We start from the raw sequence: 12,698 nt of genomic DNA, 5'->3' as shown, positions 1-12,698 counted from the left end.
TTCTCCACCCCAGATGGGCTATTCCAGTACACCGTCCTCCTTTTTGGGCTACATGGGGCCCCAGCCACATTCCAGCGCCTCATGGATAAGCTTCTACGCCCCCATACTAGTTATGCAGCTGCATACCTAGATGATGTCATCATTCATATGCCAGACTGGGGAACCCACTTGGAGAAAGTGGAGGCAGTACTGCGCACCTTAAGGCGGGCTGGCCTCACTGCTAATCCTGCTAAATGTGCCATAGGACTAGCAGAGGCTAGGTACCTGGGATATATTGTGGGAAGGGGCATAGTGAAGCCCCAAATGAGTAAGCTAGAGGCAATTCAAAACTGGCCCTGGTTGACCCGAAAGAAGCAGGTCCATGCGTTTCTAGGCGTGGTAGGCTACTACCGATGGTTAATTCCCCACTTCGCCACTAGGGCAAGTCCCCTATCGGACCTGGTGAAGGCCTGAGGTCCAGGCATGGTAAAGTGGACCAACGCAGCAAAGGGGGCATTTACAGACCTTCGGATGGCCCTCTGTAATGACCCCGTACTCATAGCCCCAGACTTTAACAGGGAATTTATTTTAAAAACAGATGCTTCCAAGGTGGGGTTGGGGGCAGTTCTGTCGCAAATGGTGGGAGAAGAGGAACACCCGATCCTCTACCTAAGCAGAAAGCTTCTCCCAAGAGAACAGAAATACGCAGTAGTCCAGAGAGAATGCCTTGCTGTCAAATGAGCTACGGAGACACTGCGTTACTACCTCTTAGGCCGGCGATTTACTCTTGTAACAGACCATGCGCCCCTCCAGTGGATGCAGCAGAATAAGGAAAAGAATGCAAGGGTCCCCAGGTGGTTCTTATCCCTCCAACAATTCAAGTTCTGCATACGGCACAGGGCTGGATGCCACCATGACAACGCTGATGGTCTGTCACGAGCATACTGCCTGGCGTCCCAAATTGCCCAACTCTATGGTGTTGAGCAGTACAGGTGGATATGGGATGGGGCATAGAAATGGCTATAGAAAAGTAGTCCTTTTGGGATCCGGGAAGTGGGCAGGTGAAGCCAGTTCACTGCTAAGGGATCCCTCCCAGCCTAGAAGGGAATCCACAGGACCTAGATTCCAAATAATTCTGGGGGGACAACTAATGAAATAACAGGGACAGGAGTGTGGTCAAAAAGTCAAACGAAGGGAACCGGACAGGGACACCGAGCAGAGAACCCCAGACAGCGCCCACTGCTCCTCAAAGGCGTCAAGGGAGTCAGAGAATGCCGCCCAGAGGAACTCTGCCCAGACACGTGAATGGACTGAGGATTGGAAATAGGCCCCACAGTCACAGGAGACTCCATCGGCCAACCTCCTCACTCTGGTTTTATAGATGGTCATTGTAGCTAGGGCCAGGAGGAGGTAGACCAGGAGATCCCATGACTTTGTGGGGCCACGGATAGGGAGTCCATAAAAAAGAAGGTGAGGGGAGAAGTGCAACCAAAAGCGTAATAAAATATTGGTGAGAAGCCAGAAGAGCCCTCATGGGGGATGGTAAAAAGACCGCGAGACAGGGCGCCGTGGCCTACCAGCGGGTCCGCCTCTTCCGTGACTCCTTACTCACCTACGGGTTAGGTCACAGACTGCTCCATGGCCAATCCAGAGCCGCGAGCATCCCTGCCGGCGAGGATCCCCCCCGGCCCTCCTCATGGCACCTCTTACCATCGCAACATTGAACACCCATGGCTGTAGGATGGGTCTCCGCAGGGCCCAGGTGCTCTCCTTCCTTCAAGAGGGGAGTACTCTGTGCTTTTCCTGCAGGAGACCCATACGGATCCGACCGCCGAAGACAGCTGGCGGAATCTACTTTAGCCATTTCACAGTTCATGCGGCTGGAGTGGCGACCCTCTTCTCCCCCGACCTACAGCGCGAGGTGCTGGGGGTCGCCGAGGCTGTGCTGGGCCGCCTGCTGCAAATCCGGGTTTGCATGGAGGAGCAAATAGTCAACCCCGTTAACATCTATGTCCCGGCCGTGAGTCCGGAGTGCCTGCAATTCTACCAGCAGGCATCCGCCTTCCTTGGCACCTTGGATCCTCATGAGTGCCTGGTCCTGGGAGAGGACTTTAATGTCACCCTTGAGGAACGGGACCACTCGGGGACTGAGCAAAGCCTGGCCAAGGCCACCGTCCTCCAGGAGATAGTTGAACACCACTCCCTGGTGGACATCTGGCACGACCACCACCCGGATGACACTTCCACGTTCACCTTTGTCCGGGTGGAGGTCCATCGGTCGCACCACTCCCAGTTGGACCGCATTTATTTATCACGCTTTCACCTTTTACGAGCCCACTCCTCCAGCATCCAGCCAGCCCCATTTTCTGACCACCATTTAGCCACCGTGACAGCCTCCCTCTGCGCGGAGAGGCGGGCCGGCCTATTGGTTTTTCAAGAACAGCTTGCTGGAGGATGCGGGCTTCGTGGCGTCCTTCTGGGAGTTCTGGATGGCCTGGTGAGGGCAGCAGCGTGCCTTTCACTTGGCGTGGCAGTGGTGGGACCCAGGGAAGGTGCACGCCCGGCTCTTCTGCTGTGACTACACCCGGGGCGCCAGCAGACGGAGGGATGCGGCGATAGAGCAGTTGGAACGGAAGGTCTTAGAGCTGGAGAGGCATCTGGCTGCCAGCCCCGAGGATCCGCCCTTCTGCGGAGCGTGCCAGGAGAAGCGGGAGGAGCTCCGGACCCTCGAGGACCATCAGGCCCGGGGTGCCTTTGTTTGATCCCGCATCCGTCTCCTTCGGGAGATGGATCGTGGCTCCTGCTTCTTCTACGCCCTGGAGAAAAAGAGGGGGGCTAAGAAACATGTCATCTGCCTACTGGCAGAAGATGGCACCCCCCTCACGGATCCGGTGGAGAAGTGCAGAAGGGCGAAAGCCTTGTACTCAAGCCTTTTCTCCCCGGATCTGACCGATTCTAACATTGCAAAGTACTCTGATGGTCAGTGTGGGCGACCGCGACTGGCTATAGTTGCCTCTCAGTCTGGCCGAGTTCTCGGAAGCCCTCCGTCGCATGCCCATCAATAAATCTCCTGGCATGGATGGACTGACCGTGGAGTATTACCGCGTGTTCTGGGACGTCCTCGGCCCAGACCTAGTCACCGTCTGGGCTGAGTCTTTGCAGAGTGGGGTCCTCCCTCTTTCGTACAGGCGAAGAAGGGGGACTTCCGTGATTTACGAAATTGGCGTCCCGTCTCGCTCCTCAGAACGGACTACAAAGTCACAGCAAAAGCCATCTCGCTGCGGCTAGGGTCCGTGCTGACGGACGTGGTCCACCCAGACCAGACCTACACCGTCCCGGGCCGCAGCATCTTCGACAACCTATATCTAGTCCGGGACCTTTTGGAACTCGGGTGTAGGGATGGTCTGTCATTTGCCCTCCTGTCCTTAGATCAGGAGAAGGCGTTCGACAGGATGGATCACGGGTATCTCCTGAGCACTCTGCAAGCATTTGGCTTCAGACCCCAGTTTGTGGGTTTTCTCCGGGCGCTGTATGCCTCCGCAGAGTGTTTGGTCAGGCTCAACTGGACCCTGACCGAACCGGTCAACTTCAGGCGAGCAGTACGGCAGGGGTGCCCCCTCTCGGGCCAGCTGTACGCTCTGGCGATCGAGCCCTTCCTCTGTCTCCTCCGAAGGAGGTTGACAGGGTTGTTGCTGCAGGAGGCGGAGCTGCGGCTGGTCCTGTCGGTGTACGCTGATGACGTGCTCCTCGTGGTCCAGGACCCAGGCGACTTGGCGCAGGTGGAGGCTTGCCAGGCCATCTATTTGGCAGCCTCCTCCGCGTGGGTCAACTGGGTCAAGAGTTCTGGCTTGGTGGTAGGGGACTGGCGGCAGGTGAGCTCCCTCCAACCCGTGCTTCAGGCATCCGGTGGAGCACGGGTCCGCTGCTCTATCTCGGCGTTTACCTTTCTGCCACACATCCCTCTCCACTGGACAACTGGCAGAATTTAGAGGGCGGGGTGACAGAGCGGCTCCGGAAATGGACAGTGTGCAGGTGGCGGAGTCCCGCTCGGTGCGCCAGAGGTGGGTCCTGGCAGAAGTCACAAGAGTCGGAGACCTTCTGGACTATGACCGGAGAGACTGGCTAGATCCCCTGACGCTCGCTCAGCGCATGGGGCTCTCCAGACCTTGTACTCCTCGGTGCATACTTCAGGAGGTGGAGGCGGCTTTGCCGCCTGCTGCTCGGGTTTATCTCGACCGGGTCCTGCACAAGGGCACGCCCTGCCCACCCTCTAGTCCAGGCTCACCTGACCTTTTAATTGGACCCCTGCTCCGTGGAGCCAACCGACCCCCTCACCCCCTCACTGTAAGCCAGCTATACGAGATGCAGCCGGTCTGCTTTCAAACCGTGCCAAGAAAACATCTCTACACACTTGTGCTCCACACCCTTCACGCCCTCACCCTCCTGTCCTGCCCCGATACAAAAGGGCGGGACCTCATGCCACCTTTGGAGGGTGAGGCCAGCCTATATTCCACCTTAGTCCCAAGACCCGCCAGGGATGTCAGTTGGAGGCTCCTTCACGGAGCTGTGAGCACAGGCGTGTACTTGGCGCGGTTCACCCCAACCCCAGACACCTGCCCCTTTTGTGGTGTGAGGGAAACCTGGCACATATATACCTGGAGTGTGCCAGGCTGCAGCCCCTATTCCAGCTCCTCACCAATATTTTATTACGCTTTTAGTTGCACTTTTCCCCTCACCTTCTTATTTATGGACTCCCTATCCATGGCCCCACAAAGTCACAGGATCTCCTGTTCAACCTTCTCCTGGCTCTAGCTAAAATGGCCATCTATAAAACCAGAGTGAGGAGGTTGGCCGATGGAGTCTCCTGTGACTGTGGGGCCTATTTCCGATCCTCGGTCCGTTCACATATCCGGGCAGAGTTCCTCTGGGCAGCGTCCTCTGACTCCCTTGACGCCTTTGAGGAGCAGTGGGCGCTGTCCGGGGTTCTCTGCTCGGTGTCCCCGTCAGGTTCCCTTCGTTTGACCCTTTGACCACACTCGCATCCCTGTTATTTCATTAGTTGTCCCCCGGAATTTTTTGGTATCTAGATCCTGTGGATCCCCCTTTTAGGCTGGGGGTGATCCTTTAGCAGTGGACGGGCTTCACCCGCCCACTTCCCGGATCCCAATAAGACTGCTCTTCCAGGTAGAAGTCGGCCAGATTGAGAGGCAGTTCTAGCCGGTCTCGGTTGCCTGTGCTGACTGCCGGGAGCTCCTCCCAGAGCATGCTGTAAGCATTAGGATCGGTTGGATCCGGGGAGAAAAGGCTTGCGTAGAAGGCTCTCGCCCTCCCACACATCTCCACCGGATCCATGAGGGGGGTGCCATCTTCTGCCAATAGGCACATGACATGTTTTTTAGCCCCCCTTTTTTTCTCCAGGGCGTAGAAGAAGCGGGAGCCGTGATCCATCTCCTGAAGGAGACGGATGCGGGATCGAAAAAAGCACCCCGGGCCTGATCGTCCTCGAGGGCCCAGAGCTCCTCCTGCTTCTCCCGGCACGCTCCGCAGAGGGGCGGATCCTTGGGGTTAGCGGCCAGACGCCTCTCCAGCTCTAAGACCTCCCGTTCCAACTGCTCTATCGCCACATCCCTCCGTCGACTGGCGCCCCGGGTGTAGTCACGGCAGAAGAGCTGGGCACGCACCTTCCCTAGGTCCCACCACTGCCGCGCCAAGGGAAAGGCACGCCGCTGCCCTTGCCAGGCCAGCCAGAACTCCCAGAAGGATGCCACAAAGCCCGCATCCTCCAGCAAGCTGTTGTTAAAATGCAAATAGGCTGGCCCCGGCCTCTCCGCACAAAGGGAGGCTGTCACGGTGACTAAATGATGGTCAGAAAATGGAGCCGGCCGGATGCTGGAGGAGTGGGCTCATGAAAGATGAAAGTGTGATAAATAAATGCGGTCCAACCGGGAGTGGTGCGACTGATGGACCTCCACCCGGACAAAGGTGAACGTGGAAGTGTCATCCGGGTGGTGGTCGTGCCAGACGTCCACCAGGGAGTGGTGTTCGACTATCTCCTGGAGGACGGCGGCAGCGGCCGGGCTCTGCTGAGTCCCTGAGCGGTCCCGCTCCTCAAGGATGATGTTAAAGTCCCCTCTCAGGACCAGGCACTCCTGAGGATCCAAGGTGCCGAGGAAGGCGGACGCCTGCTGGTAGAATTGCAGGCGCTCCGGACTCACTGCCGAGGCATAGATGTTGATGAGGTTGACTACGAGCCCCTCCATGCAGACCCGGAGGTGCAGCAGGCGGCCCGGCACAGCCTCGGCGACCCCCTGCACCTCGCGCCGTAGGTCGGGGGAGAACAGGGTCGCCACTCCAGCCGTACGAACTGTGAGATGGCTAAAGTAGACCCTGTCCCCCCAATCCAGCCGCCAGCTGTCTTCGGCGGACGGATCCGTATGGGTCTCTTGCAGGAAAACGACAGAGTACCCCCCGTCCCGAAGGAAGGAGAGCACCTGGGACCTGCGGAGACCCATCCTACAGCCATGGGTTTTCAATGTTGCGATGGTAAGAGGTGCCATGAGGAGGACTGGGGGGGATCCTCGCCGGCAGGGATGCTCGCGCCTCTGGATTGGCCACGCAGCAGCCCGTGACCTACCCCATAGGTGAGTAAGGAGTCACGGAAGAGTCGGACCCGCTGGTAGGCCGCGGCGCCCTGCCTCCCGGTCCTTTTCCCCTCCCCCATGAGGGCCCTTGCGGCCCGGAGGATTTGATTAAAGTCCCCCCATCGCTAGAGAGCAAGCTGGACTTTGTTGCGGGAGCCACGGACGTCTTCTAGAAACTCCTGCAACTCCTCTTGCAACGCATGGGGGGCTGGGGTTACGGTCTCCTGGTTACTCCCCGACGGGGCCCTTGGTACAGCCCTGTGGCCCACTGAGATGGGCAGACAGGGTGCAGATCCCTGACGGGGCTCCTGATGGGTTGGCCTGAACGCTGAGACGATAGGGGGCGACGGAGGGAGGATAGCAGCCCCTGGTGGGTCGGGATGGGTAAACACAAAGGCCGCTCCCTGGGGGTCATCTATTGGCAAAGGGAAGGAGACAGCCCCAGGGGCGGCAATAACATCTCGGGAGATGGATGGGATAGGGACAGGGGCAGGGGTAGGGTTAGACGGGAGATTCTGGGCGGGGAGAGGGCTCTCAGTGATTCCAGGCATAGGCTCTATGGTGGATTTGGCAGCCACGGCATGTGAAGATGGACTCACTTCTGTAGAAAGAAAAGGAGTACTTGTGGCACCTTAGAGACTAACAAATTTATTAGAGCATAAGCTTTCGTGAGCTACAGCTCACTTCATCAGATGCCCTCTTCTGTAGGGCCCCCTCCCAGGAAGGAGGTTGAATTCTCCTCACCAACGAGGAATACGCCTGGTGGCTAGGGTCCCGGCCGCGTGGTACTGGCCGTCGCCTCAACAGTCTCGGTGGCCCTCAGGTGGGTGCCATCTGCAACCGGGGTAATGGAGGAGTCTGGTGGCTCCTCAGAGGTGAGAGTGGAAGCAACGGTTAGGGAGAGGGAACATGGAGAAAGGGGGGTTGTAGTGAAATCGTCCAGATCGAGGCCCGCTGGCATAGGGTCGTCCTCCCCCTGGGTGACCGGGGTCAGACCCAGGACCTCGATCTCCTCATATATGGACGGGAAATCATTTTCTGCACCCTGGGATTCTCCCCGCTGCCACCTGATGCGACGGTTGCCTCGGGGCATACTGAGGTTTCAGATGGCGCCTCGGGGGCCTCAGAGGGGAGGGACTCCCGTGGAGGGGAGATACTGCCTTCCAGTGCTGCCACGTCTTCCCCAGCCGGCTCTGGTGGGTGGAACACACCCGTGGGTAGAGCGGAAGGCTCGGCATCGGTGCCCCCCTTCCTGGTCTTCCGGGGGGCCTCCGCGTCAGATGGAAGGAGCGGAGCTCGAGCCTTCCGCTTGCCCCGCTTCCCCTGGACTAGGGCCCAGCCCTCCATGGCATCATCCGGGGGCTAGCTAGCAGGGGTCGTGTCAGGGGGCAGAGGCGATGGCTCAGGGACTCGAGGGGATAATGGTGGGGCAGCACAAGGGAGGGAAGATTACCCTTGGGGTGGGTCCTCTCTCATGCCCGGCGGTGTTCCTGCCTCATCCTCCCCCACAGGCCCCGCCAGATTGCAAGCAGGGGGGGCGGGGCTCTCCCGTTCGTCTGGGCATAGTTGGGGAGGTGCCCCTTGGGCCCGAGTGGGAGCAATGGTGGACTGGGAAGGAGGAGGGGTGGTTTCGGGCGCCAGGCAGCCAGGGGTGCCGGCAATGACGGGGCCGGTGCCCTGCCGGGACTCAGGGGTCCCGGATGCCCCTCCTTGCCGGGTCAAGGGGCAGTCCCTCCAGACGTGCCCCATCGCCCGGCAGAGGTAGCACCGGGCCTCCCCTGTGGAATAATGCACCCGGTAATGGGCCCCCTGGTAGGGGACTAGGAAGGACCCCTCCAGCGCCTCTCCGTCACGCGCCGCCGGCGGCAGTTGAAGCTGCACTTGCTGGCAGAACGAGAGGACGTGACGGAGGGTGGGGTCTTTGCAGCCCAACAGGAGAGGGCTGATGACAGAGATGGGCTTCCCCAGGGTAGAGAGGGCGGGTAACAGGGCGGCATTGGGCAGAAAGGGAGGGACAGAGGTCAGGAACAGGCAGACGCCCACGTCCTCTAGCGGCTCCAAGGGGACTAACACGCCCCCAACTGCCAGGCCCTTCTCCACCACCTCCTGGGCGGCGGCCTCCGATGCTAAGAAGAAGACGACCTTGCCATACATTTTGGAGGCCGCCACAATGGCCGTGGGCCCCACCACCCTCGCCAACGCCCGCACATAGGTCTCCACGTGGGGCGAGGCGGGCACCAGGAGACAACGGATGCCGTGCTTCCTGGTCATGGTGGGAAAGGGGCCCCGGCCGCTATAGCTGGGTAATGGAGGCGATAGGCGGGAGAGATGGCATAGTGGCAGGTGAGGGGGCTGCCGCCACCTGGGCATACGCCCTGGGGGCTGAGGGAGCTGCACCCGCAGAGCTGGTGGAGGGAACAGCGGGGAGGGACGCCCCAGCCGGTAGTGGAGCTGGGGCACTGGGGGCAGCCCCTGCCATGGAGGGCCTAGTCTTTTTAGCGGGGCCCTTCCCCTTCTTCTTACCATGGCCCTTCCCGCCGGCTGGGGGGGCTCCCCCCAAATCTGAGGGGTTGAGAGACGTGGCAGCAGTGGAGGTCACCCCAGTGCCCGTCGCTGCTGGTGCCCCAGCGGGGGTGGTGGCAAAAGGTTCAGCAGCGGAGGTAGAAGCTTGGTGGGGTGACGGAGTGGCAGGCGGGAGAGGGGTAGCTGGGGCTGCTGGGGGGGCCCCACCCGTCTCGTCCCCCAACATCAAGAGCAGGGAGGGAAGGGAAGATAACAGAAGAAGGAGGGGAAAGGGGAAGCAGGTCGACCACTCCTCCCCGCTAGGCTGCAGGCAGGGGAGGAGGGCGCCAAAAGGGGTGGGCTGGACAGGGGGCAATCAGGCGTTAGGGGTCAGTCACCGACACAAGGTGGAAATCCGGCTCCTCTGGCTGCACTGAGGAGGGGTGGATACAATAATATTGGGGGTGCAGTGAAGAGGGTTGAAACTAAAATGGGGAGTGGCACAAGCACATGGGAGGGGGCATGGGCACACGGAGCGAGGGCTAAGCGGGCTGGAGGTAGGACAGGGAAACCAAGGGGCTAGCTTCAGAGGCTGGGGCGGGGCAAACAAACAAAGGCTGCAGAAGGAAAATGGGTGGGGCAGGCAAACAAACTGAAGGTAGTAAGCAGGGGCTGGGGCAAAGGGGGGGCAAAGCTGCAAGTGGCAAATGGGGCAGGTAGTAAAGGGCAAAGCTGTGGAGTGGACAGTCAGGGGGGGCACATGCACACATGCGCACTTGCACAAGTCTTTTTAGGCTGGCTGCTGCTTCTAGCCCAAAGGGTGGAAATAGGGCGTGGCAAGCCAAGCAAGCAGCTGAGTCCAGAGGCAGGAGCTGAGGCAGATGGTATACAGCCAGTGTGGGTGGTGGAAGGGGCAGCCGTGGTGGTAGTGGTGGTGGGGGTTGGGGGGGACACACAGATGGTTCGGGGGGCAGCTCCACGCCACACCCCCTGTGTCCCTGGAAACACAGTCAAGAACCCCACCACAAGAGCACAGTTTGAAAATTACTCAGTCTTAGGCCCCCTCCACGGTGGTCTGCAAAGTCTCTAGGTGCTCCCCCACTGATAGATGGTCCTCTTCTTCTCCTCCTCGGGCTTCAGCAGCTCCAGCCAGCAGACTCTGCAGCAGCAGCAGCAGCAGCAACTCCAGGAACTCCAGGTGGTGGTCCAGGCAGTCAGAAAGGACCCCTCTCAGGTGGTAGTGATGGTGGTGGTGTCCACAACAACAGTGGTTGGGGTCCCTCACTCCTCCTCTCTGGGGAGTGGGCTAGCAGCCCCCCCACTCCGGGGCTGCAGTTGGAGCAGTAGTAGCACCCAAGAATGGGGGGTCCAGCAGCCAAGTAGCAGAGAACCGGGGGGCTGGTGTCTGTCCCACCAGGGGAGCAGCTGGAGCAGCAGGGAGAGCTTAGGGCCTAGCAGCAGCAGGAGTAGCAGCTTCCCACCTCCCTCCAAGCTAGAAGGCTATGGAAGAGTAGTCTTATTGGGATCCGGGAAGTGGGTGGGAGAAGCCTGTCCACCGCTAAAGGATCCCCCACAACCTAAAAAGGGGATGCACAGGACCTAGATACCCAAAAAATTCCGGGGGACAACTAATGAAATAACAGGACAGGAGTGCGGTCAAAGGGTCAAACGAAGGGAACCGGACGAGGACACCGAGCAGAGAACCCCGGACAGTGCCCACTGCTCCTCAAAGGCGTCAAGGGAGTCAGAGGACACCGCCCAGAGGAACTCTGCCCGGATACGACAACGGACCGAGGATCGGAAATAGGCCGCACAGTCACAGGAGACTCCATCGGCCAACCTCCTCACTCTGGTTTTATGGCCATTTTAGCTAGGGCCAGGAGGAGATTGACCAGGAGATCCTGTGACTTCTTGGGGCCACGGATAGGGAGTGCATAAATGAGAAGGTGAGAGGAGAAGTGCAAACAAAAACATAATAAAATATTGGTGAGGAGCCGGAATAGGGGCTGCAGCCTAGCACACTCCAGGTATACATGTGCCAGGGTATCCCTCACGCTGCAAAAGGGCCAGGTGTCTGGGATTGAAGTGAACCGCGCCAAGTACACGCCCGTGCTCACGGCTCCATGAAGGAGCCGCCAACTGACATCCCCAGCGGGCCTTGGGACTGAGGTGGAATATAGGCTGGCCCACCGGGGATCCTCATCCTCCAAAGGTGGCAGGAGGTCCTGCCATTTTGTATCGGGGCGGGACACGAGGGTGCGGGCGTGAAGGGTGTGGAGCACGAGCGTGTAGAGATGTTTTCTTGGTGCGGTTTGAATACGGAGCTGAGGGTTGTGTAGCAGGGGCTCCGCGAGGAGATCTGCCCCCTCGGTAGCCGCCATGGACCTGGTCATTGAAAAGAGTTTCCAGGTCCGGAGGAGGTCCTGGTAGAAGACCGGCAGCCCGGAGAGGTCTCGCGGAAGACCTCTCGGATGGAGATAAAGGAGCTGCTGGTCGTATCGGAGCCCTCGGAAGCGGCGCAGGAAGGCGTGCTCCAGTATGCTCCATGCTGGACTACCTGCACCATAAAGGAGCCTCTACGGGGTATGGAGGAGGAAGACATGGACCTGAGTGAGCAGACATTTTAGGACCTGCCCTCCCTCCTCCAGAGGTAGATGGAGAACCCCTGCAGGGACCCAGTGCAGTCCTGAACAAAAGAACTCCAGAATCGATGTCCGGAGGTTGGCCAGGAAACCCGGGGCTGGGACCAGGGTGTTGAGCCGGTACCAGAGCATGGACAGGACTAGTTGATTAAGCACCAGCGCTCTCCCTCAAAGGGAGAGGCACCGGAGTAGTCCTGTCCATTTCCGGAGCTGCTCTATCACCCCGCCCTCTAAATTCTGCCTGTTCTCCAGCGGAGAGGGATGCGTGGCAGAAAGGTAAACGCCGAGATAGAGCAGCGGACCCGTGCTCCACCGGATGGCCTGAAGCGCGGGTGAGAGGAAGCTCACCTGCCGCCAGTCCCCTACCACCAAGCCAGAGCTCTTGACCCAGATGACCCGCGCGGAGGAGGCTCCTGAACAGATGGTCTGGCAAACCTCCACCTGCGCCAAGTCGCCCGGGTCCTGGACCACGAGGAGCACATCATCAGCGTACGCCGACAGGACCAGCCGCAGCTCCGGCTCCCGCAGTACCAACCCTGTCTACCTCCTTCGGAGGAGACAGAGGAAGGGCTCGATCGCCAGAGCGTACAGCTGGCCCGAGAGGGGGCACCCCTGCCATACTGCTCGCCTGAAGTTAACCGGTTCAGTCAGGGTCCAGTTGAGCCTGATCAAACATTCTGCGGAGGCGTACAGCACCCGGAGAAAACTCACAAACCTGGGTCCAAAGCCAAACGCTTGTAGAGTGCTCAGGAGATACCCGTGATCCACCCTGTCGAACGCCTTCTCCTGATCTAAGGACAGGAGGGTGAACGACAGACCATCCCTACACCCAAGTTCCAGTAGGTCCCAGACCAGATATAGATTGTCGAAGATGCTGTGGCCCGGGACGGTGTAGGTCTGGTCTGGGTGGACCACGTCCGCCAGCACGGAGCCT

This window comes from Dermochelys coriacea, chromosome 15 (assembly GCF_009764565.3).
Source record: "Dermochelys coriacea isolate rDerCor1 chromosome 15, rDerCor1.pri.v4, whole genome shotgun sequence".
NCBI classification, from domain to species: domain Eukaryota; kingdom Metazoa; phylum Chordata; order Testudines; family Dermochelyidae; genus Dermochelys; species Dermochelys coriacea.
This window is presented reverse-complemented; position numbering follows the sequence as displayed.